This window comes from Schistocerca nitens, chromosome 11, assembly GCF_023898315.1.
Source record: "Schistocerca nitens isolate TAMUIC-IGC-003100 chromosome 11, iqSchNite1.1, whole genome shotgun sequence".
In the NCBI taxonomy this organism is placed as follows: domain Eukaryota; kingdom Metazoa; phylum Arthropoda; class Insecta; order Orthoptera; family Acrididae; genus Schistocerca; species Schistocerca nitens.
In genome coordinates, this window is record NC_064624.1 from 163644294 (window position 1) to 163668310 (window position 24017).

Consider the following 24017-nt stretch of genomic DNA (forward strand, 5'->3'; position numbering starts at 1 on the left):
CTGATATCAAACTTCCTGGCAGATTAAAACTGTGTGCCCGACCGATACTCGAACTCGGGACCTTTGCCTTTCGCGGGCAAGTGCTCTACCACTGAGCTACCGAAGCACGACTCACGTCCACTCCTCACAGCTTTACTTCTGCCAGTACCTCGTCTCCTACCTTCCAAACTTTACAGAAGCTCTCCTGCGAACCTTGCAGAAGTAGCACTCCTGAAAGAAAGGATACTGCGGAGACATGGCTTAGCCACAGCCTGGGGGATGTTTCCAGAATGAGATTTTCACTCTGCAGCGGAGTGTGCGCTGATATCAAACTTCCTGGCAGATTAAAACTGTGTGCCCGACCGAGACTCGAACTCGGGACCTTTGCCTTTCGCGGGCAAGTGCTCTACCACTGAGCTACCGAAGCACGACTCACGTCCACTCCTCACAGCTTTACTTCTGCCAGTATCTCGTCTCCTACCTTCCAAACTTTACAGAAGCTCTCCTGCGAACCTTGCAGAAGTAGCACTCCTGAAAGAAAGGATACTGCGGAGACATGGTTTAGCCACAGCCTGGGGGATGTTTCCAGAATGAGATTTTCACTCTGCAGCGGAGTGTGCGCTGATATCAAACTTCCTGGCAGATTAAAACTGTGTGCCCGACCGAGACTCGAACTCGGGACCTTTGCCTTTCGCGGACAAGTGCTCTACCACTGAGCTACCGAAGCACGACTCACGTCCACTCCTCACAGCTTTACTTCTGCCAGTATCTCGTGTGCTACCTTCCAAACTTTACAGAAGCTCTCCTGCGAACCTTGCAGAACTAGCACTCCTGAAAGAAAGGATACTGCGCAGACATGGCTTAGCCACAGCCTGGGGGATGTTTCCAGAATGAGATTTTCACTCTGCAGCGGAGTGTGCGCTGATATCAAACTTCCTGGCAGATTAAAACTGTGTGCCCGACCGAGACTCGAACTCGGGACCTTTGCCTTTCGCGGGCAAGTGCTCTACCACTGAGCTACCGAAGCACGACTCACGTCCACTCCTCACAGCTTTACTTCTGCCAGTATCTCGTGTGCTACCTTCCAAACTTTACAGAAGCTCTCCTGCGAACCTTGCAGAACTAGCACTCCTGAAAGAAAGGATACTGCGCAGACATGGCTTAGCCACAGCCTGGGGGATGTTTCCAGAATGAGATTTTCACTCTGCAGCGGAGTGTGCGCTGATATCAAACTTCCTGGCAGATTAAAACTGTGTGCCCGACCGAGACTCGAACTCGGGACCTTTGCCTTTCGCAGGCAAGTGCTCTACCACTGAGCTACCGAAGCACGACTCACGTCCACTCCTCACAGCTTTACTTCTGCCAGTATCTCGTCTCCTACCTTCCAAACTTTACAGAAGCTCTCCTGCGAACCTTGCAGAAGTAGCACTCCTGAAAGAAAGGATACTGCGGAGACATGGTTTAGCCACAGCCTGGGGGATGTTTCCAGAATGAGATTTTCACTCTGCAGCGGAGTGTGCGCTGATATCAAACTTCCTGGCAGATTAAAACTGTGTGCCCGACCGAGACTCGAACTCGGGACCTTTGCCTTTCGCGGGCAAGTGCTCTACCACTGAGCTACCGAAGCACGACTCACGTCCACTCCTCACAGCTTTACTTCTGCCAGTACCTCGTCTCCTACCTTCCAAACTTTACAGAAGCTCTCCTGCGAACCTTGCAGAAGTAGCACTCCTGAAAGAAAGGATACTGCGGAGACATGGTTTAGCCACAGCCTGGGGGATGTTTCCAGAATGAGATTTTCACTCTGCAGCGGAGTGTGCGCTGATATCAAACTTCCTGGCAGATTAAAACTGTGTGCCCAACCGAGACTCGAACTCGGGACCTTTGCCTTTCGCGGGCAAGTGCTCTACCACTGAGCTACCGAAGCACGACTCACGTCCACTCCTCACAGCTTTACTTCTGCCAGTATCTCGTCTCCTACCTTCCAAACTTTACAGAAGCTCTCCTGCGAACCTTGCAGAAGTAGCACTCCTGAAAGAAAGGATACTGCGGAGACATGGTTTAGCCACAGCCTGGGGGATGTTTCCAGAATGAGATTTTCACTCTGCAGCGGAGTGTGCGCTGATATCAAACTTCCTGGCAGATTAAAACTGTGTGCCCGACCGAGACTCGAACTCGGGACCTTTGCCTTTCGCGGGCAAGTGCTCTACCACTGAGCTACCGAAGCACGACTCACGTCCACTCCTCACAGCTTTACTTCTGCCAGTATCTCGTCTCCTACCTTCCAAACTTTACAGAAGCTCTCCTGCGAACCTTGCAGAAGTAGCACTCCTGAAAGAAAGGATACTGCGGAGACATGGTTTAGCCACAGCCTGGGGGATGTTTCCAGAATGAGATTTTCACTCTGCAGCGGAGTGTGCGCTGATATCAAACTTCCTGGCAGATTAAAACTGTGTGCCCGACCGAGACTCGAACTCGGGACCTTTGCCTTTCGCGGGCAAGTGCTCTACCACTGAGCTACCGAAGCACGACTCACGTCCACTCCTCACAGCTTTACTTCTGCCAGTATCTCGTCTCCTACCTTCCAAACTTTACAGAAGCTCTCCTGCGAACCTTGCAGAAGTAGCACTCCTGAAAGAAAGGATACTGCGGAGACATGGTTTAGCCACAGCCTGGGGGATGTTTCCAGAATGAGATTTTCACTCTGCAGCGGAGTGTGCGCTGATATCAAACTTCCTGGCAGATTAAAACTGTGTGCCCGACCGAGACTCGAATTCGGGACCTTTGCCTTTCGCGGGCAAGTGCTCTACCATCTGAGCTACCGAAGCACGACTCACGCCCGGTCCTCACAGCTTTACTTCTGCCAGTACCTCGCCTCCTACCTTCCAAACTTTACAGAGTCTCTCCTGCGAACCTTGCAGAAGTAGCACTCCTGAAAGAAAGGATACTGCGGAGACATGGCTTAGCCACAGCCTGGGGGATGTTTCCAGAATGGAGATTAGGTTGTTGGTCGATCCTTCAGCAGTCCCTGGTTCGGGTTGCCATCCGATTATTTATCCTCACTCTTGGCTGCCTGTCTCATCTCACCTTATATTAGAGCTACCACCTCAGGCTGACCCTTTGAACACTTCTGAACACCACTGTTCTGTTGGTTTTAGATTGTGAGTTTCATTTTAGCCTTAAGTATTGTGCGAGGCCTTCAGCCATCTATTTATTTAGTTTGTTTTAATTTTAAAATAAGGCCTTCAGCTGACTTAAATTAAGATTTGAACATTGATTCGTTTAATATCTAAAATTTTGAAAGTTTGTTCTATCTGAAATTCATTTTATCCATGTCTAAGCCCTGAGTTGTTCAATGTCTTGTGTGTGGCCTTCAGCCGAGTATTTGCGTGAAATTGTTTTTAAGTAACGCCTTCAGCCGCGTATATTCTTTAAAGCAATTTTTATAACTTCTGTTCCGGCCTTCAGAAGTTCTTTTAATTTGATCCTTTTAAGGCAATGTGTAATTAAGTGGTTCTTAGGAAAATAAAAGTTTGTGTGTTTTGTGCAACTGACAGTAACTGATTACGGCCCCCTCCACAACCACAACCTGATCCGCTCTGCCCTGCAAAACCAGATTCCAGGTTCTTAACGTCAATCACAATAACTCATTTGTCAAGTGGCCAGTAATATGAAGCTGTTTCGTTCCTGGCAGTTCGATTCTTTCAACAACTTACGGTATACTGGTAAAATTCCTGAAAGACATTCTGGAAAAACAACACAAGCCGTATACATGAAACTCCTTTATTGCACCGGAGCTAAAAGGGTTTCGATGTTTTTGGCCATTGTCAAGTGCATATTAAAGGAAAATTACACTGCAAACCGCCAAGTGCGTTCCATGTGGTAAAGTATCAGAACAATTGCCATTGTCCGATGACTCGAATGATCGGTCCACAATGGTACTGAGTAGCACAAAGGCCGATGATGTTAATTCCGTCAAATCCCTCCCTCTCCCTCTCCCTCTCTCTCTCTCGCATTTGTATTATGCGGACGTCACACAGGTCAAAGCCACAATCGTGGCTTCGCCGTCACGAGAGATTTACTCCCGCCGCGAGGATTCGAACCGTGGTCGGCGCGCCTCCCCGTCCCGGAAGCGGCGCTTTAACGTGCACGGCCACCCGAGCTCGAAAAAATGGTTCAAATGGCTCCGAGCACTATGGGACGTAACTTCTAAGGTCATCAGTCCCCTAGAACTTAGAACTAATTAAACCTAACTAACCTAAGGACATCACACACATCCATGCCCGAGGCAGGATTCGAACCTGCGACCGGAGCGGTCGCGCGGTTCCGGACTGTAGCGCCTAGAACCGCTCGGCCACCCTGGCCGGCTGCACCCGAGCTCGCTTCTGTGGAAGGCGAACCAAACACTGCGCTTTATTGGCAGAACAGTTAGAAGATGCAATAAATATATTAAAGACACTGTCTAGATTACGTTTGTCCGACCTCTTCTAGAGTATTGCTGCGCGTTGTGGGATCCTCACCAGATAAGACTGACGGACGACGCCGACAATGTTCAAGCAGTGGCAGCTATTTCTTCACACATCCTTTTCTTTTTTTTCCCACACATCCCTTTCCTTTCACATTCTGCGCAGAACCTCCCCATTCTTTACCTTATCAGTCCACCTAATTTTCAACATTCGTCTATAGCACCACATCTCAAATGCTTCGATTCTCTTCTGTTCCGGTTTTCCCACAGTACATGTTTCACTACCATACAATGATGCGCTCCATATGTACACTTCCAAAAATTTCTTCCTCTAATTCAGGCCTATTTTTGTTACTACTAGACTTCTCTTGCTCAAGAATGCTCATTTTGCCAGTGCAAGTCTGCTTTCGATGTCCTCCTTGCTCTGTCCGTCTTTGGTTACTTTACTGCCTAGCTAGAAGAATTGCTTAATTTCATCTACTACTTGACCATCAATCCTGATGTTAAGTTTCTCGCTGTTCTCATTTCTCCTATTTCTCACTGCTTTGGTCTTTCTTCCATTTACTCTCAGTCCATATTCTATACTCATTAGTCTGTTCATGCCATTCAGGAAATCATGCAATCCTTCTTCACTTTCACTGAGAATAGGAATGCCATCATCGAATCGTATCATTCATATCCTTTCACGTTAAATTTTAATTCAATTCCTGAGCCTTTCTTTTATTTCCATTGTTGCTTCAAAAATGGTTCAAATGGCTCTGAGCACTATGGGACTTAACATCTGAGGGCATCAGTCCCCTAGAACTTAGAACTACTTCCACCTAACCAACACATCCATGCCCGAGGCAGGATGTGTCGCGGTCGCGCGATTCCAGACTGAAGCGCCTAGAACCACTCGGCCACAAGGCCGGTCATCGTTGCTTCTTCGATATTCAGATAGAACAGTAGAGGCGAAAGGCTACATCACTGTCTTACACCCTTTTCAAACCAAGGACTTCGTTCTTGGTCGTCCACTCTTATTATTCCCTCTTAGCTGTTGTACATCTTGTTTATTACCGGTCTCTCCCTATGTTGTTGTTGTTGTTGTGGTCTTCAGTCCTGAGACTGGTTTGATGCAGCTCTCCATGCAACTCTATCCTGTGCAAATTTCTTCATCTCCCAGTACCTACTGCAACCTACATCCTTCTGAATCTGCTTAGTGTATTCATCTCTTGGTCTCCCCCTACGATTTTTACCCTCCACGATGCCCTCCAATACTAAATTGGTGATCCCTTGATGCCTCAGAACATGTCCTACCAACCGATCCCTTCTTCTGGTCAAGTTGTGCCACAAACTCCTCTTCTCCCCAATCCTATTCAGTACCTCCTCATTAGTTATGTGATCTACCCATCTAATCTTCAGCATTCTTCTGTGGCACCACATTTCGAAAGCTTCTATTCTCTTCTTGTCCAAACTATTTACCGTCCATGTTTCACTTCCATACATGGCTACACTCCATACAAATACTTTCAGAAATGACTTCCTGACACTTAAATCTATACTCGATGTTAACAAATTTCTCTTCATCAGAAACGCTTTCCTTGCCATTGCCAGTCTACATTTTATATCCTCTCTACTTCGATCATCATCGGTTATTTTGCTCCCCAAATAGCAAAACTCTTTTACTACTTTAAGTGTCTCATTTCCTAATCTAATACCCTCAACATCACCCGACTTAATTCGACTACATTCCATTATCCTCGTTTTGTTTTTGTTGATGTTCATCTTATATCCTCCCTTCAAGACACCATCCATTCCGCTCAACTGCTCTTCCAAGTCCTTTGCTGTCTCTGACAGAATTACAATGTCATCGGCGAACCTCAAAGTTTTTATTTCTTCTCCATGGATTTTAATACCTACTCCGAATTTTTCTTTTGTTTCCTTTACTGCTTGCTCAATATACAGATTGAATAACATCGGGGAGAGGCTACAACCCTGTCTCACTCCCTTCCCAACCGCTGCTTCCCTTTCATGTCCCTCGACTCTTATAACTACCATCTGGTTTCTGTACAAATTGTAAATAGCCTTTCGCTCCCTGTATTTTACCCCTGCCACCTTTAGAATTTGAAAGAGAGTATTCCAGTCAACATTGTCAAAAGCTTTCTCTAAGTCTACAAATGCTAGAAACGTAGGTTTGCCTTTCCTTAATCTTTCTTCTAAGGTAAGTCGTAAGGTCAGTATTGCCTCACGTGTTCCAGTATTTCTGCGGAATCCAAACCGATCTTCCCCGAGGCCGGCTTCTACTAGTTTTTCCAATCGTCTGTAAAGAATTCGTGTTAGTATTTTGCAGCTGTGGCTTATTAAACTGATTGTCCGGTAATTTTCACATCCGTCAACACCTGCTTTCTTTGGGATTGGAATTATTATATTCTTCTTGAAGTCTGAGGGTATTTCACATGTTTCATACATCTTGCTCACCAGATGGTAGAGTTTTGTCAGGACTGGCTCTCCAAAGGCCGTCAGTAGTTCCAATGGAATGTTGTCTACTCCGGGGGCCTTGTTTCGACTCAGGTCTTTCAGTGCTCTGTCAAACTCTTCACGCAGTATCGTATCTCCCATTTCATCTTCATCTACATCCTCTTCCATTTCCATAATATTGTCCTCAAGTACATCGCCCTTGTATAGACCCTCTATATACTCCTTCCACCTTTCTGCTTTTCCTTCTTTGCTTAGAACTGGGTTTCCACCTGAGCTCTTGATGTTCATACAAGTGGTTCTCTTTAATTTTCCTGTAGGCAGTATCTATCTTACCCCTAGTGAGAAAAGCATCTACATCCTTACATTTGTCCTCTAGCCATCCCTGCTTAGCCATTTTGCACTTCCTGTCGATCTCATTTTTGAGACGTTTGTATTCCTTTTTGCCTGCTTCATTTACTGCATTTTCATATTTTCTCCTTTCATCAATTAAATTCAAAATTTCTTCTGTTACCCAAGGATTTCTACTAGCCCTCGTCTTTTTACCTATTTGATCCTCTGCTGCCTTCGCTACTTCATTCCTCAAAGCTACCCATTCCTCTTCCACTGTATTTCTTTGCCCCATTCCTGTCAATTGTTCCCTTATGCTCTCCCTGAAACTCTGTACAACCTCTGGTTCTTTCAGTTTATCCAGGTCCCATCTCCTTAAATTCCCACCTTTTTGCAGTTTCTTCAGTTTTAATCTACAGGTCATAACTAATAGATTGTGGTCAGAGTCCACATCTGCCCCTATAGCTTACACCTATTTTTCTCAGAATTTCGCACCTCTTGCACGATTTGACACTGTCGAACGCTCTTTCCAAGTCGACAAACCCTATGAACGGGTCTTCATTTTTCTTTAGTCTTGCTTCCATTATCAACCGCAACTTCAGAATTGCCTCTCTCGTGCCTTTACCTTTTCTAAAGCCAAACTGATCGTCATCTAACGCACATTCGATTTTCTTTTCCATTCTTCTGTATATTATTCTTGTTAGCAACTTAGATGCATGATCTATTAAAGTGATCGTTTGATAATTCTCGTACTTGCCAGCTTTTGCCGTCTTCGGAATTGTGTGGATGACATTTTTGCGAAAGTAGATGGTACATCGCCAGACTCATACATTCTACACACCAATGTTTTGTACTATCGCCAAATTGGGAAGAGCCTGTCACGATCCGCGAATTGGTGTGGCAGTCACTAAAACAAGGCGAGTTTTGTTGCGGCGAGATCTTTTCAAGAAATCTCTATCACCAGCTCTCTCCTACGAGTGCGGAGGACAAACGAGCGTCGTATTGAAATAAGAGAAATCACATCATGCACGAATGATTTAGGTGTTCGTTTCTCCTATGTATCATTCGAGGACTGAGCGGTAGAGAAATAATCTAGAAGTGTTTGTACGACTTCTCTGCCTAGCACTCCAGGGAAATCGTGTAGACGTAAACGTAGCTCGAAGAAATTCTCAAGAAAATTCGATCGAGAAAATTGGTAAATATCTATCACATGGATTCCAAGTCACAAAAGGATTACGTCAAGGATGTAGCATCTCACCTACATTGTATAAAATATATACAGAAGTAACTTTACAGAATTGGAAGAAAAAATGTCACGCTATGGGAATACCAATAAATGATAGAACAATATACTCGTTACAATTTGCAGATGACCAACTGATTATAGCCCGACTATGAGGACATAGAGTATATGACCAGAAAATTGATTCAAGAATATAAAAAATCAGGTCTAAATGTAAACATGAATAAAACAAAGTACATGGTAATTGGTGGAGTGAATGGAGACTTAATATTAGAAGAAGGGATGGGAACAATAACAGCTACTGAGGAATATAAATATTTAGGTGTGAAAATTACAAATGATGGGAAACAGGACAAAGAAATTAGATCAAGAATAAATTCTGGAAAGACGACAATCTCTTTATTGAATGGAATTCTCTGGGACAAACACATAACAACTGATAACAAAATAAGGATTTTTAAAACAATAGTTAGGAGCATTATTACATATGGTTCAGAAGTGTGGACAACAAAATGGCAACTGAAATCAAAATTATTAGCCACAGAAATGGATTTCTGGAGACGTTCAGCAAGAATATCAAGACGAGAAAGAATAAGAAATGAAGTAATCAGAGACAAGATAAAATGTAAAAATTCAATTATTGATTTCATCGAGCACAAACAACTTAAATGGTATGGACACATCAGACGAATGGAACAGGAAAGGCTACCAAAATGCATAATCGACTGGGTACCAATTGGAAGAAGAAAAAGGGGACGACCACCTGATACATGGATACAGGGAGTTCAGTCAGCAATGAGGAAGAACAACATTCCTGAAGATTTATGGACGAATAGAGAAAAGTGGAGAACAATAATTAGTGACTTACTGTAATCTAGAATAGGTGCTGGAAAAATGTACTCACATTGTGAATCCAGAATAATAATAATAAATTCGATCGAGGAAAGGCGCAATCAGCGTACGTCATAGTAAGAAGAGACCAAACCTGGATGTGTTCTCAGGAGTCAAGAACGCAGCAGCACTTGACTGTTTGGGTATTTAAAGACGGTCACAGACCAATGAGAGTGGTTCGTTCTCAATACACCTGCAAGTGCCGTTAGTAACTTTCCTGATCGTGTCGTCGTAAGAGGGCAGAGATGAAATAGTCATGCTATTAAAACTGTTGTTAGAGACAAGTATTCGTGTAATTCTGCGTGTCTTGTCCCAAAATTACATCGAGCAGACAATTAGGCAACCAACTCAAGAAGGTAACGTTTTGAACGTCCTAACAACATAGGTAAAAATCGTAGAGGGAGACCAAGAGATGAATACACTAAGCACATTCAGAAGGATGCAGGTTGCAGTAGGTACTGGGAGATGAAGGAGCTTGCAAAGGATAGAGTAGCATGGAGAGCTGCGTCAAACCAGTCTCAGGACTGAAGACCACAACAACAACAAACAGACCTGAACTAACCGACTCAGTTAACGTAGAGAGAGGTAGTGATCGTAACTACGACCACGGGTTGTACAAAGAATGTTAAGAAAGGTAGGAAGATATTTCTGCTTACAAGGGAACCTCCCTATCGAACCCCCTCAGATTTAGTTATAAGTTGGCACAGTGGATAGACCTTGATAAACTGAACACAGATCAATTGAGAAAACAGGAAGAAGTTGTGTGGAACTGTGAAAAAATAAGCAAAATATACAAACTTGATAGTCCATGGGTCACATAGGCAACATAATGGAGAATGTGGGCTCTGGAGCGCCGTGGTCCCGTGGTAGCGTGAGCAGCTGCAGAACGAGAGGTCCTTGGTTCAAGTCTTCCCTCGAGTGAAAATTTTACTTTCTTTATTTTTGCATAGTTATTATCTGTCCTTTCGTTCATTGACGTCTCTGTTCACTGTAATAAGTTTAGTGTCTGTGTTTTGCGACCGCATCACAAAACCGTGCGATTAGTAGACGAAAGGACGTGCCTCTCCAATAGGAACCGAAAACATTTGATCGCAAGGTCATAGGTCAACCGATTCCTCCACAGGAAAACACATCTGATATATTCTACACGACACTGGTGACGGCATGTGCTTCACATTACAGGAATATGTTGTCCACCCACATAACTTGTACACTTGGCGAATGGGTAAAAAGATTCTTCTACCTTGCGCGATTTAGGTTTTCTTGTGGATGTGATAGTCACTCCCAAAAAAGCGATGAAAACATAAGAGTTTGTCACATAAACTGAAAGTAAAAAATTAAAGTTTTCATTCGGTGGAAGATCTGAACCAAGGACCTTCCGTTCCGCAGCTGCTCACATTACCACGAGACCACAGCGCTCCCGCGTTCTGAGTGTCCTTGATGTTACATATCTTCCCATGGACTACTCAGTTTGTATATTTTGCTTATTTTTTCACAGTTCCACACAACTTCTTCCTGTTTTCTCGATCTGTGTTCAGTTCTTCAAGGCCTATCCACTGTGCCAACTTATAACTAAATCTGAGCGGGGTGCGATGGCGAGGTTCCCTTGTTAGCAAGAGTGACAGGATACAAATTGCCGTGTATCTGAGTAGTGATGCGGACGAAGATGTGGAGCACGAATGGGAAAAATTCAAAAGCATCGTTCAGTATGCCGCAGACTAGTCCGAGCAAGGTAGGGGTTGGGAAAGACACACCGTGTTTTAACAGCCGTTTTGGAAAACGGCTTCGTAAACAGACCCTCATACCAAATTCAAGAGAAGCTGAAACCTAGCTGACAAGCAAAAGATGAACGAGGCGAAAATGAGTGTAAAGAGAGAAATAAGAGAAGCGTTTGATGATTTTGAAAGTAAAATATTGGCAACCGTTTTGAATAAAACACTTCGAGATTTTCGTCTTACGAAAAATCAGTAAGCGACTCGAAATAACCTATTCAGTTACTGAGTGACCATACGGGCGAACGGAAGCTTACAGAAAGAAGGCCAAAATATTGAATTCGGTCTCCCGAAAATGTTTCACGGCGGAAGATCGTAACACGGTTCCTCCTTTCAGTCATCGTACGAACGTCCAAGTGGCAGGTATTAAGATAATCGATAGCGGAATAGAAAAGCAATTACAGTTGCGTAGTCGTGGAAAGGCATCAGGACCAGATAAGATAGGATCAGATAAACCAGATGGGATAAGATAAGATGAAATAAAACTCTACAAAGATTATGCAAATGAACTTGTTTTCCAGCAGCAGTTTATCGTAGATCGCTGCAGCAATGAAGAGTACCTAGCTACTGGAAAACAGCGCAGGTCGTTTTCAAGGAGGATCGTAGGAAATATGCACGGAATTATGCCCTTGGCCTGTGTCGTTGACGTCAATGTGTTGCAGACTTATGGAACATGTTTTACGCTCAAGAATTATGACTTTTTGGAGAACTGAAATGTCGTCTGTAACACTAAACAAGTGTTCTGCGCCTTGCCACGGTTTAGAGTCCTCCCTCGGGCATGGGTCTGTGTGTTGTCCTTAGCGTAAGTTAGCATAAGTTTGATTAAGTAGTGTGTAAGCCTAGCGACCGGCGACCTCAGCAATTTGGTCCCATAGAAACTAACCACAAATTTCCAAAAATTTTCCACGGATTCTGCAAACAGGGATCTTGCGAAATTCAGATCACTCTGTTTCGCCTCGAGATCCAAACTGCTGTAGACGATGGAGCTCGGGTTGATGCCGTGTTTCACAACGCCTCTCTTGTACCGTCTGCCACTGGAGTTTGTTGATCATCTCTGTAACGCTCTCGCACCGACCAAACGATCCCATGACGAAACGCACCGCTCTTCGTTGGCTCTTACCTGTCTCTTTTATCAGTCCTGCCTGGTAAGACTCCCATATTCAATAACAATACTCAGGAATCGGTCCAACAAGTGCCTTGTAAGCCACTTCTATGGTGGGTGACTTACAGTTTCACTTCTTCCAGCGAATCTCAGCCTGACTTTTCCTATTATTTGTTTTACGTCGTCATTCCTCTTAAGGTCGCTGGAAGGCAGCTCACACCGTCCCGCACTGCCGTTTAGTGAAAAAAAAAAGGCGAGATTACCGAGTATCGCACCAAATGTGCGACTGCATTCCAAGACTTCCTTGCAGACACAACTAAACACGTCCCTCTTAACAGAACGTAATCGACTGATGTCAAGGTAATTTCTGGAGTATGCCAAGGATGTGAGCCGGCCGATGTGGCCGAGCGGTTCTAGGTGCTTCAGTCTGGAACCACGCGACCGCTACAGTCGCAGGTTCGAATCCTGCCTCGGGCATGGATGTGTGTGATGTCCCTTAGTTAGTTAGGTTTAAGTAGTTCTGAGTCTAGGGGACTGATGACCTCAGATATTAAGTCCCATAGTGCTCAGAGCCATTTGAACCATTTGGAGCCCAAGGATGTGTGTCAGGACCGTAACTGTTTACAGTCTACATAGATGATGTAGTAAAAGCGTCGGAAGCTCTTTAAGACTGTTAGCGGATGACGCGGTTGCCTATAAGGAAGTAGCAACGCCGTAACAGAGTATCGATTTGCAGAATGATGTACGGAGGACTGATGAAGTGTGCACGCTCCGGCAGCTGACCCTGAACGTCAACAAATGTAACATACTGCGCGTACGTAGAAAACAAAATCCACTACCAATACTGCTGATGGCAGTAAAATTAGAAATTTGTGGTAAGTTCTGTGGGACCAAAGTACTGAGGTCATCGGTACCTACTACTTAATCTTAACTAACTTACGCTAAGCCCGAGAAAGGACTCGAACCTCCGATGGAGGCAGCCGCGCGAACCGTGACAAGCGCCTGAGACCGCGCGGCTACCCCGCGCGGCTGATGACAGTATCAACCGTAAAATATCTAGGAGTAACTACCCAGAGCGACCTTAAGAGGAATGACGACATAAAACAAATAATAGGAAAAGTCAGGCTGAGATTCGCTGGAAGAATCTTGTGAAACTGTAACTCACCCACCATAGAAGTGGCTTACACGGCACTTGTTGGACCGATTCCTGAGTATTGTTATTGAATATGGGAGTCTTACCAGGCAGGACTGATAGAAGAGACAGATAAGAGCCAACGAAGAGCGGTGCGTTTCGTCATGGGATCGTTTGGTCGGTGCGAGAGCGTTACGGAGATGATCAGCAAACTCCAGTGGCAGACGGTACAAAACAGGCGTTGTGAATCACGCGCCGGCCGATGTGACCGAGCGGTTCTAGGCGCTTCAGTCTGGAACCGCGCGACCGCTACGGTCGCAGGTTCGAATCCTGCCTCGGGCATCGATGTGTGTGATGTCCTTAGCTTAGTTAGGTTCAACTAGTTCTAAGTTCTAGGAGACTGATGACCTTAGATGTTAATTCCCACAGAGCTCAGAGCCATTTGAACCATTTTTTGCGAATCACGAAAGGCTTACTACCGAAATTTTCAGACAGTAGTTTCCGGGAAGATCCGGAAAACATTCGACTTCCTCTCACATACATCTCGAGAAATGACCAAGACGAGAAAATTCGAGAAAATTCGAGAAATTGGAGCCAATACGGAGGCTCGTCGACATCCCAGACGCCATTCGCGAATGGAACAGGCAAGGGAGCATCACTTAGTGAAACCAGAACTACCCTCCGCCACGCACCGTAAGTTGGGTTACGGAGTATGTGACCCATCCTGGAATACTGCTCTAATGTGAGGGACGCGTACAAAGTAATATGTCGTATCACTGGTTTACAGAATCCAGGAGCCAATCCATACAACCACTACAATGCGAAACAAAACATGACCGAAAAACGTTTGAAATACAGGGCTATTACAAATGATTGAAGCGATTTCATAAATTCACTGTAGCTCCATTCATTGACATATGGTCACGACACACTACAGATACGTAGAAAAAACTCATAAAGTTTTGTTCGGCTGAAGCCGCACTTCAGGTTTCTGCCGCCAGAGCGCTCGAGAGCGCAGTGAGACAAAATGGCGACAGGAGCCGAGAAACCGTATGTCGTGCTTGAAATGCACTCACATCAGTCAGTCATAACAGCGCAACGACACTTCAGGACGAAGTTCAACAAAGATCCACCAACTGCTAACTCCGTTCGGCGATGGTATGCGCAGTTTAAAGCTTCTGGATGCCTCTGTAAGGGGAAATCAACGTGTCGGCCTGCAGTGAGCGAAGAAACGGTTGAACGCGTGCGGGAAAGTTTCACGCGTAGCCCGCGGAAGTCGACGAATAAAGCAAGCAGGGAGCTAAACGTACCACAGCCGACGGTTTGGAAAATCTTACGGAAAAGGCTAAAGCAGAAGCCTTACCGTTTACAATTGCTACAAGCCCTGACACCCGATGACAAAGTCAAACGCTTTGAATTTTCGGCGCGGTTGCAACAGCTCACGGAAGGGGATGCGTTCAGTGCGAAACTTGTGTTCAGTGATGAAGCAACATTTTTTTCTTAATGGTGAAGTGAACAGACACAATGTGCGAATCTGGGCGGTAGAGAATCCTTACGCATTCGTGCAGCAAATTTGCAATTCACCAAAAGTTAACGTGTTTTGTGCAATCTCACGGTTTAAAGTTTACAGCCCCTTTTTCTTCTGCGAAAAAAACGTTACAGGACACGTGTATCTGGACACGCTGGAAAATTGGCTCATGCCACAACTGGAGACCGACAGCGCCGACTTCATCTTTCAACAGGATGGTGCTCCACCGCACTTCCATCGTGATGTTCGGCATTTCTTAAACAGGAGATTGGAAAACCGATGGATCGGTCGTGGTGGAGATCATGATCAGCAATTCGTGTCATGGCCTCCACGCTCTCCCGACTTAACCCCATGCGATTTCTTTCTGTGGGGTTATGTGAAAGATTCAGTGTTTAAACCTCCTCTACCAAGAAACGTACCAGAACTGCGAGCTCGCATCAACGATGCTTTCGAACTCATTGATGGGGACATGCTGCGCCGAGTGTGGGAGGAACTCGATTATCGGCTTGATGTCTGCCGAATCACTAAAGGGGCACGTATCGAACATTTGTGAACGCCTAAAAAAACTTTTTGAGTTTTTGTATGTGTGTGCAAAGCATTGTGAAAATATCTCAAATAATAAAATTATTGTAGAGCTGTGAAATCGCTTCAATCATTTGTAATAACCCTGTATTTACTATCAAAAACGGAAACCGTTCACCGTAATATATAAATTGTGATCAGGACTATTTTTGATAGTAAATATTCGATAGTAAATTTTTTAAATGCGTTATAGGTCGGATAACAATGTAAAATTTCTTAGTTGAAAGAACATTGTCAAGAAAGGAAAATAAACACACACTAAGCTTATTTAACAGCTATAGTCAATTAAAAAGCGTTAAAAATATTTAAACATGTAGGATAAATGAACTTCGTTTTGACAGCACATGGGTTGCCCTCTCAAGGCCTGATTCTCCGGCAGAAGGAGGTCCTTACGGTCTGAAGATGACTACAGTGGTGGTCGAAACCAGTTACCGTAACAAATAAATTGTGATCAGGACTGTTTTTGATAGTAAGTATTTGTAACACTTCCATCACTAAACTTCCTGGCAGATTAAAACTGTGTGCCCGACCGAGACTCGAACTCGGGACCTTCGCCTTTCGCGGGCAAGTGCTCTAACAACTGAGCTACCGAAGCACGACTCACGCCCGGTACTCACAGCTTTACTTCTGCCAGTATCTCGTCTCCTACCTTCCAAACTTTACAGAAGCTCTTCTGCGAACCTTGCAGAACTAGCACTCCTGAAAGAAAGGATATTGCGGAGACATGGCTTAGCCACAGCCTGGGGGAGGTTTCCAGAATGAGATTTTCACTCTGCAGCGGAAAGAAAGGATATTGCGGAGACATGGCTTAGCCACAGCAGCTGCAGAGTGAAAATCTCATTCTGGAAACCTCCCCCAGGCTCTGGCTAAGCCATGTCTCCGCATTATCCTTTCTTTCAGGAGTCCTGGTTCTGCAAGGTTCGCAGGAGAGCTTCTGTAAAGTCTGGAAGGTAGGAGACGAGATACTGGCAGAAGTAAAGCTGTGAGTACCGGGCGTGAGTCGTGCTTCGGTAGCTCATTTGTTAGAGCACTTGCCCACGAAAGGCAAAGGTCCCGAGTTCGAGTCTCGGTCGGGCACACAGTTTTAATCTGCCAGGAAGTTTCATATCAGCGCACACTCCGCTGCAGAGTGAAAATCTCATTCTGGAAACTTCCATCACTGTTCACTCCCACAATGTATTCAAAAGTAACTTTTGAAATATGCTTGATTCTTAAGTTTTACTGCATGAACAGCGAAAATGTAGTAAGTCATATTTTCTTCCCTTTCATCAAATTCACCAAGAAAAGACTTAGCGCCGCACGGGATTAGCCGAGCGGTGTAGGCGCTGCAGTCATGGACTGTGCGGCTGGTCCCGGCGGAGTTTCGAGTCCTCCCTCGGGCATGGGTGTGTGTGTTTGTCCTTAGGATAATTGAAGTTAAGTAGTGTGTTAGCTTAGGGACTGATGACATTAGCAGTTAAGTCCAATAAGATTTCACACACATTTATTTATTCAAAAGACTTCGCAAAGGCTTGAAATACGCGCAAATTTTGTTGTAAGTCGCCAAGTGCTCCCATTCTGATTTCCTGGATGAACGAAGACTGCGTAACTCATGCACCGGTAGTTAAAACGTTGCCTCACGACAAACACCCAGCTTTCAAACGTAATACTTCACCAATGATGGCTCGCACACAGCCACTGTGGACCTGTAGCATCCTCTATTCGCACTTGATATTGTCGATTACATTTAAAATAATGACTCTTTTTTGCTTCAAGTCTTTCTTTACACTTCAGCAATATATACTGAAGCGACAAAGAAACTGGTATAGGCATGTGTATTCAAGTACAGAGATATGTAAACAGGCACAATACGACGATGCGGCCGGCAACGCCTACATACGAGGTGTGGCTAGAAAAAAACCGGACTAGTACTGGTGAAACAATAAAACGAATGCAATAAGGCTGAAAGTCGCGTGGCCTGTCACGTGACTCTCGCTCCGCCTACTGCTCGAGTTTCATCTGCCTCCTGCACTCAGTCTGCCCGTGGCGTCTGTTTTAAGTAGTTGACGTTTTGTCTGTGCGTCGGAAAATGTTGAGTGTACTGAAAGAACAGCGTGTTAACATCAAATTTTGTTTCAAACTAGGAAAATCTGCAAGTGAAACGTTTGTAATGTTACAACAAGTGTACGGCGATGATTGTTTATCGCGAACACAAGTGTTTGAGTGGTTTAAACGATTTAAAGATGGCCGCGAAGACACCAGTGATGACACTCGCACTGGCAGACCATTGTCAGCAAAAACTGATGCAAACATTGAAAAAATCGGTAAACTTGTTCGACAAGATCGCCGTTTAACAATCAGAGCAGTGTCTGAGTTAACAGGAGTTGACAAGGAAAGTGTTAGGCAGATTCTTCATGAAAGTTTCAACATGAACAAAGTGTGTTCAAAAATGGTTCCAAAGTGTCTCACAATTGAACAGAAGGAACGCCGAAGAATGATTTGTTCTGACATCCTGGAAAACATTGAAAGTGATCCCACCTTCTTACAAAATGTTATTACTTGCGATGAATCGTGGTTTTTTACTTACGATCCCGAAACTAAACGCCAATCGATGCATTGGAAAACTCCTGGTTCTCCACGACAAAAAAAAAGCACGAATGTCAAAATCGAAATTAGAGGCAATGATGATTGTTTTTTTTTTTTTTGACATCAAAGGGATTGTGCACATTGATTGGGTACCAGAGGGACAAACAGTGAATCAGCATTTCTACATTAGCGTCCTGGCTACCCTACGTGAGCGAGTACGGAGAAAACGGAACGATTTGTGGAGAAAAAAGTCACGGATCCTTCACCAAGACAATGCCCCAGCTCACAGTGCGTTGTCAGTGAAGACGTTTTTGGCAAAACACAACATTCCCATCTTAGATCATCCACCCTACTCACCTGATTTGGCCCCCTGTGACTTTTTTCTTTTCCCTAAAGTCAAGTCAGCTTTGAAAGGAACTAGATTTGAGACTGTCGAAGCAGTAAAAGAAAAAGCGACGGAAGTAATGTATGGACTTACCGAAAATGATCTGCAGCATTGCTAGGAACAGTGGAAAATTCGTATGGAGCGGTGTAGAGACCGAGGAGGAGAGTACATTGAAGGAGATAACATGAAATTGTAAATAATTGTAAATAAATGTTTTTTCCAGCATCAGTCCGGTTTTTTTCTAGCCGCACCTCGTATCACAACAAGTGTCTGGTGGAGTTGTCAGATCCGTTACTGCTGCTACAAGTGCATGTTAAATCTTGGTGTTATAGACGGTGCATGAGGTATGGGACACAGCATCTCCGAGGTAGCGATGATGTGGGGATTTTCACGTACGACCATTTCACGAGTGTATCGTGGGTATCACGAATCCGGTAAAACATCAAATCTCCGACATCGCTGCGACCGGAAAAAAGATCCTGCAAGAAAGGGAGCAACGACGGCCGAAGAGAATCGTTGAACCTGACAAAAGTGTAACCCTTCCTCAAATTTCAGAAGATTTCAATCCTGTGTCACCAATAAGTAAACATGCGAACCATTCAACGAAACTTCAGCGATATGGGCTTTCGCAGCCGAAGGCCCACTCGTGTACTCTTGATGACTGCACGAGTCCGCAGCTCGTGGTCGTGCGGTAGCGTTCTCGCTTCCCGCGCCCGGGTTCCCGGGTTCGATTCCCGGCGGGGTCAGGGATTTTCTCTGCCTCGTGATGACTGGGTGTTGTGTGATGTCGTTAGGTTAGTTAGGTTTAAGTAGTTCTAAGTTCTAGGGGACTGATGACCATAGATGTTCAGTCCCATAGTGCTCAGAGCCATTTGAACCATGACTGCACGACACAATGCTTTACGCGTCGCTAGAGCCCGTCAACACCGGCATTGGACTGTTGATGACTGGAAACATGTTGCCTAGTCGGACAAGTCTCCTTTCCAATTGCATCGAGCTGATGGACGTGTACGAGTATGGAGACAACCTCGTGAATCTGTGGAATTGTTCAAGCTGGTGTAGGCCCTGTAATGGTGTGGGATGTGTGCAATTGGGTGTTATAGGAGCCCTGATACGCCTAGATTCGACTGTGACAGGTGGGCGGGAGCATCCTGTCTGATCACATGCATCAGTTCATGTCCACTGTGCATTCCGACCGACTTGGGCAATTCCAGCAGAACAATGCGACACCCGACACGTCCAGAATTGCTACAGAGTGGCTCCACGAACACTCTTCCGAGTTTAAACACTTCCGCTGGTCACCAGACTCCCCAGACATGAACATTATTGAGCGTATCTGGGATGCCTTGCAGGTGCTGTTCAGAAGAGATCGCCACCCCCTCGTAGTCTTACGTTTTTATGAACACCCCTGCTGCAGGGTTCCTGGTGTTAGTTCCCTCCAGCACTACTTCAGACCTTAGTCGAGTACGTGCCACGTCGTGCTGCGGCATTTCTGCGTGCTCGCGGGGGGGGGGGGGGGGGGGGGGGCAGATCTACCAGTTTCTTTGGCTCTTCAGCGTATTCAGTTCATGTTGTAAACATTACAGACTTGTCCGACCAGGCAAACTGTTTACAGTCATCAACAGTCCAATGTTGCTGTTGGAGGGCCCTGGCAAGGCGTAGAGGTTTGTGTCGTGCAGTCACTACACGAGTAGGCCCTCGGCTCCGAAAGCCCATATCGATGATGTTTCGTTTAATGTTTCTCACGCTTACACTTGTTGGCGGCCCAGGATTGAAATCTGCTGCCATTTGCGGAAGGGTTCCACTTCCGTCACGTTGAACGATTCTCTTCAGTCGGCGTTGCTCCTGTTCTTGCAGCATCTTTTTCCGACAGCAGCCATGTTGGAGATTTAATGTTTTGCCGGATTCGTGAACCGGGCACTGTGGCTGAGCGGTTCTAGGCGCTTCAGTCCGGAACCGCGCTGGTGTACGGTCGCAGGTTCGAATCCTTCCTCGGGCATGGATGTGTGTGATGTCCTGAGGTTTACGTAGTTCTAAGTATAGATGACTGATGACCTCAGCTGTTAAGTCCCGCCGCGAGCGGATTAGCCGAGCGGCCTAGGGCGCTGGAGTCACGGACTGTGCGGCTGGTCCCGGCGGAGGTTCGAGTCCTGCCTCGGGCATGGGTGTGTGTGTGTTTGTCCTTAGGATAATTTAGGATAAGTAGTGTGTAAGGTTAGGGACTGATGACTTTAGCAGTTAAGTCCCATAAGATTTCATACACAATTGAACATTTTTTTGTTAAGTCCCTCTAGTGCTCAGAGCCTCTTTTTTTTTTTTTTTTTTTTTTTTTTTTTTTTTTTTTTTTTTTTTTGCCGGGTTCCTGATATTCACGGTACTCGTGAAATGGTCGTACGGGAGATGCTGTGTCCCATAGCTCGTGCACCGACTTTAACACCACGTTCAAACTTACTTATCAGGATGCCGTTGTAGGAGCAGTAACCGATCTAACAACTCCACGAGACACTTGTTATACAGGCGTTGCCGACCGCAGCGCCGTATTCTGCCTGTTTACATATCCCTGTATTTGAATACGGATGCCTATACCAGTTTCTTTGGCGCTTCACCGTATATTGCTGAAGTATAAAGAAACATATGAAGTAAAAAATAGTTATTATTTTAAATGTTATTTTTTTCAAATTGGTGTGAAATCTTATGGGACTTAACTGCGAAGGTCATCAGTCCCTAAGCTTACACACTACTCAACCTAAAGTAACCTAAGGACAAACACACACACACACCCATGCCCGAGGGAGGACTCGAACCTCCGCTGGGACCAGCCGCACAGTCCATGACTCTAGCGCCCCAGACCGCTCGGCTAATCCCGCGCGGTTGTAATGTTATCGACAATATCAAATGGAAATAGAGGGTGCTGTAGTTACACAATGGCCATATGGGAGACGTCATTCGTCAAGTATTAAGTTTAAAAGCTGTGTGTTTGTCTTGCGGCAACGTTAACAACCGGTGCTGCAGCCCATTACAAACAGTATTGTAAGGTGTTTAAAAATGTTATTATGAAGGCAAAAAGTATGTGGTATGCAGATAGGATAGCTAAGTCTGAGGATAAAATTAAAACCATATGGTCAGTCGTAAAGGAAGTGGCTGGTCTGCAGAGACAGGTCGAGGATATAGAATCAGTGCGTAGTGGGAATGTCCGTGTTACTGATAAGTCGCATATATGTACAGTATTTAATAATCAATTTCTGAATATAGCAGATGAACTAAATAGAAACCTAGTCCCAACAGGGAATCATATAGCGCTCGTAGAAAAAAGTGTTCCGAGACTGTTACCTGAAATGCTCCTCCATGATACTGACAAGAGGGAGATTGAGTTAATAATTAAATCACTAAAGACCAAGAACTCCCATGGATATGACGGGGTATCTAGCAGAATACTGAAGTATTGTTCTATGTATGTTAGCCCAGTACTTAGCCATATCTGTAACTTTTCCTTTAGGAGTGGTCGGTTTCCTGACCGATTAAAGTACTAGGTAGTGAAGCCACTTTATAAAAAGGGAGACAGGGATAATGTTGACAATTATAGACCTATTTCTATGCCATCGGTGTTTGCTAAAGTTATCGAGAAGGCTGTATATACAAGGTTACTGGAGCATTTTAATTTACATAATTTGCTGTCAAATGTTCAGTTTGGTTTTAGAAATGGTTTAACAACTAAAAATGCTATATTTCTTTTCTCTGTGAGGTTTTGGACGGATTAAATAAAAGGTTGCGAACGCTAGGTGTTTTCTTTGATTTAACGAAGGCTTTTGACTGTGTTGACCACAAAATATTACTGCAAAAGTTGGACCATTATGGAGTAAGGGGAGTAGCTTACAATTGGTTCGCCTCTTACTTTAAGAACAGAAAGCAGAAGGTAATTTTCCGCAATATTGAGATTGGTAGTGATGTTCAGTCCCAATGGGGCACTGTTATGTGGGGCGTTCCCCAAGGGTCGGTGCTGGGGCCAATGCTGTTTCTTATTTATATAAATGATATGCCTTCTAGTATTACAGGTGATTCAAAAATATTTCTGTTTGCTGATGGCACCAGCTTGATAGTGAAGGATCTTGTGTGTAATATTGAAACAGTATCAAATAATGTAGTTCATGAAATAAGTTGTGGCTTGTGGAAAATAATTTGATGCTAAATCACAGTAAGACTCAGTTTTTACAGTTTCTAACTCACAATTCAACAAGAACCGATATTTTGATCATACAGAATGGGCATATTATAAGCGAGACGGGACAGTTCAAGTTCCTAGGCGTTCGGGTAGATAGTAAGCTGTTGTGGAAAGCCCATGTCCAGGATCTTGTTCAGAAACTAAATGCTGCTTTATTTACCATTAGAACAGTATCTGAAATAAGTGACACTTCAACACGAAAAGTAGTCTACTTCGCATATTTTCATACACTTATGTCGTATGGTATTATTTTTTGGGGTAATTCTTCTGATTCAAAAAGGGTATTTTTGGCTCAAAAACGGGCTGTTCGAGCTATACGTGGTGTAAGTTCGAGAACCTCTTGTCGACCCCTATGCAATAGTCTGGGAATTCTGACATTGCCCTCACAGTATATATTTTCTTTAACGTCGTTTGTTGTTAGCAATATTAGCCTATTCCCGAGAGTTAGCAGCTTTCACTCAGTTAATACTAGGCAGAAATCTTATCTGCATGTGGAATGCACTTCCTTGACTCTTGTGCAGAAAGGAGTGCAGTATTCTGCTGCATCCATTTTCAATAAGCTACCACAAGAACTCAAAAATCTTAGCAGTAGCCCAAACACTTTTAAGTCTAAACTGAAGAGTTTCCTCATGGCTCACTCCTTCTATTCTGTCGAGGAGCTCCTGGAAGAGCTAAAACATTAAGGGGCTCCGGAAAGGCTCAAAATCATGAAAAGTTCAATTTTTACTTTTTTGCGTTTTCTGAATCTGCAGACTATTACCTTTTAATAGATATATAATTTATTCAATTCCGATGACTACAACTATTTTTAAATTTTTTGTGAAATGTGTTCTACATGGGCGTGACCCACTGTGGCGCTGTTAAACTGCTGTCAAATGGTGTTATTATTAACGTCCGTGTTCATCAGGTACATTTTAGTGATGTGAGATAAAGTATGTGTTGTGGCTAACCTGTGATGGTTCAATATATATCGCTGGTGTGATTGTCGATTGTTTCATGTTTATTTATTCTGTCGTTATCCCGAAAATATTCGTAATTAATTCTGTTTCTTGAGTCTGTTTTGTTGAAGTATAATAATGAGTAAAAGTAAAGTTATTAGAAATCCTCTGAAGGCTTTTAAGAAAAGGAGAAATGTTGGAAAGCCAAAGGTATGTGTTATTACTGTAAACAATAAAGACGATGAAAATCCCCAACATAGCTTGTGTCCCAAAGAAGAAGACAGTTGGTGTAAATATAACAAAGGATTGCTAACTGGTGAAGTGTACACTCATAAGCATAGTCTGCCTCATGCAATAATGGAGGTGATAAAACCTATTTTCAGAGACTTAGCAGCACCTGAACTGTTGAAAAAGTGTATTCACGGAAAAACT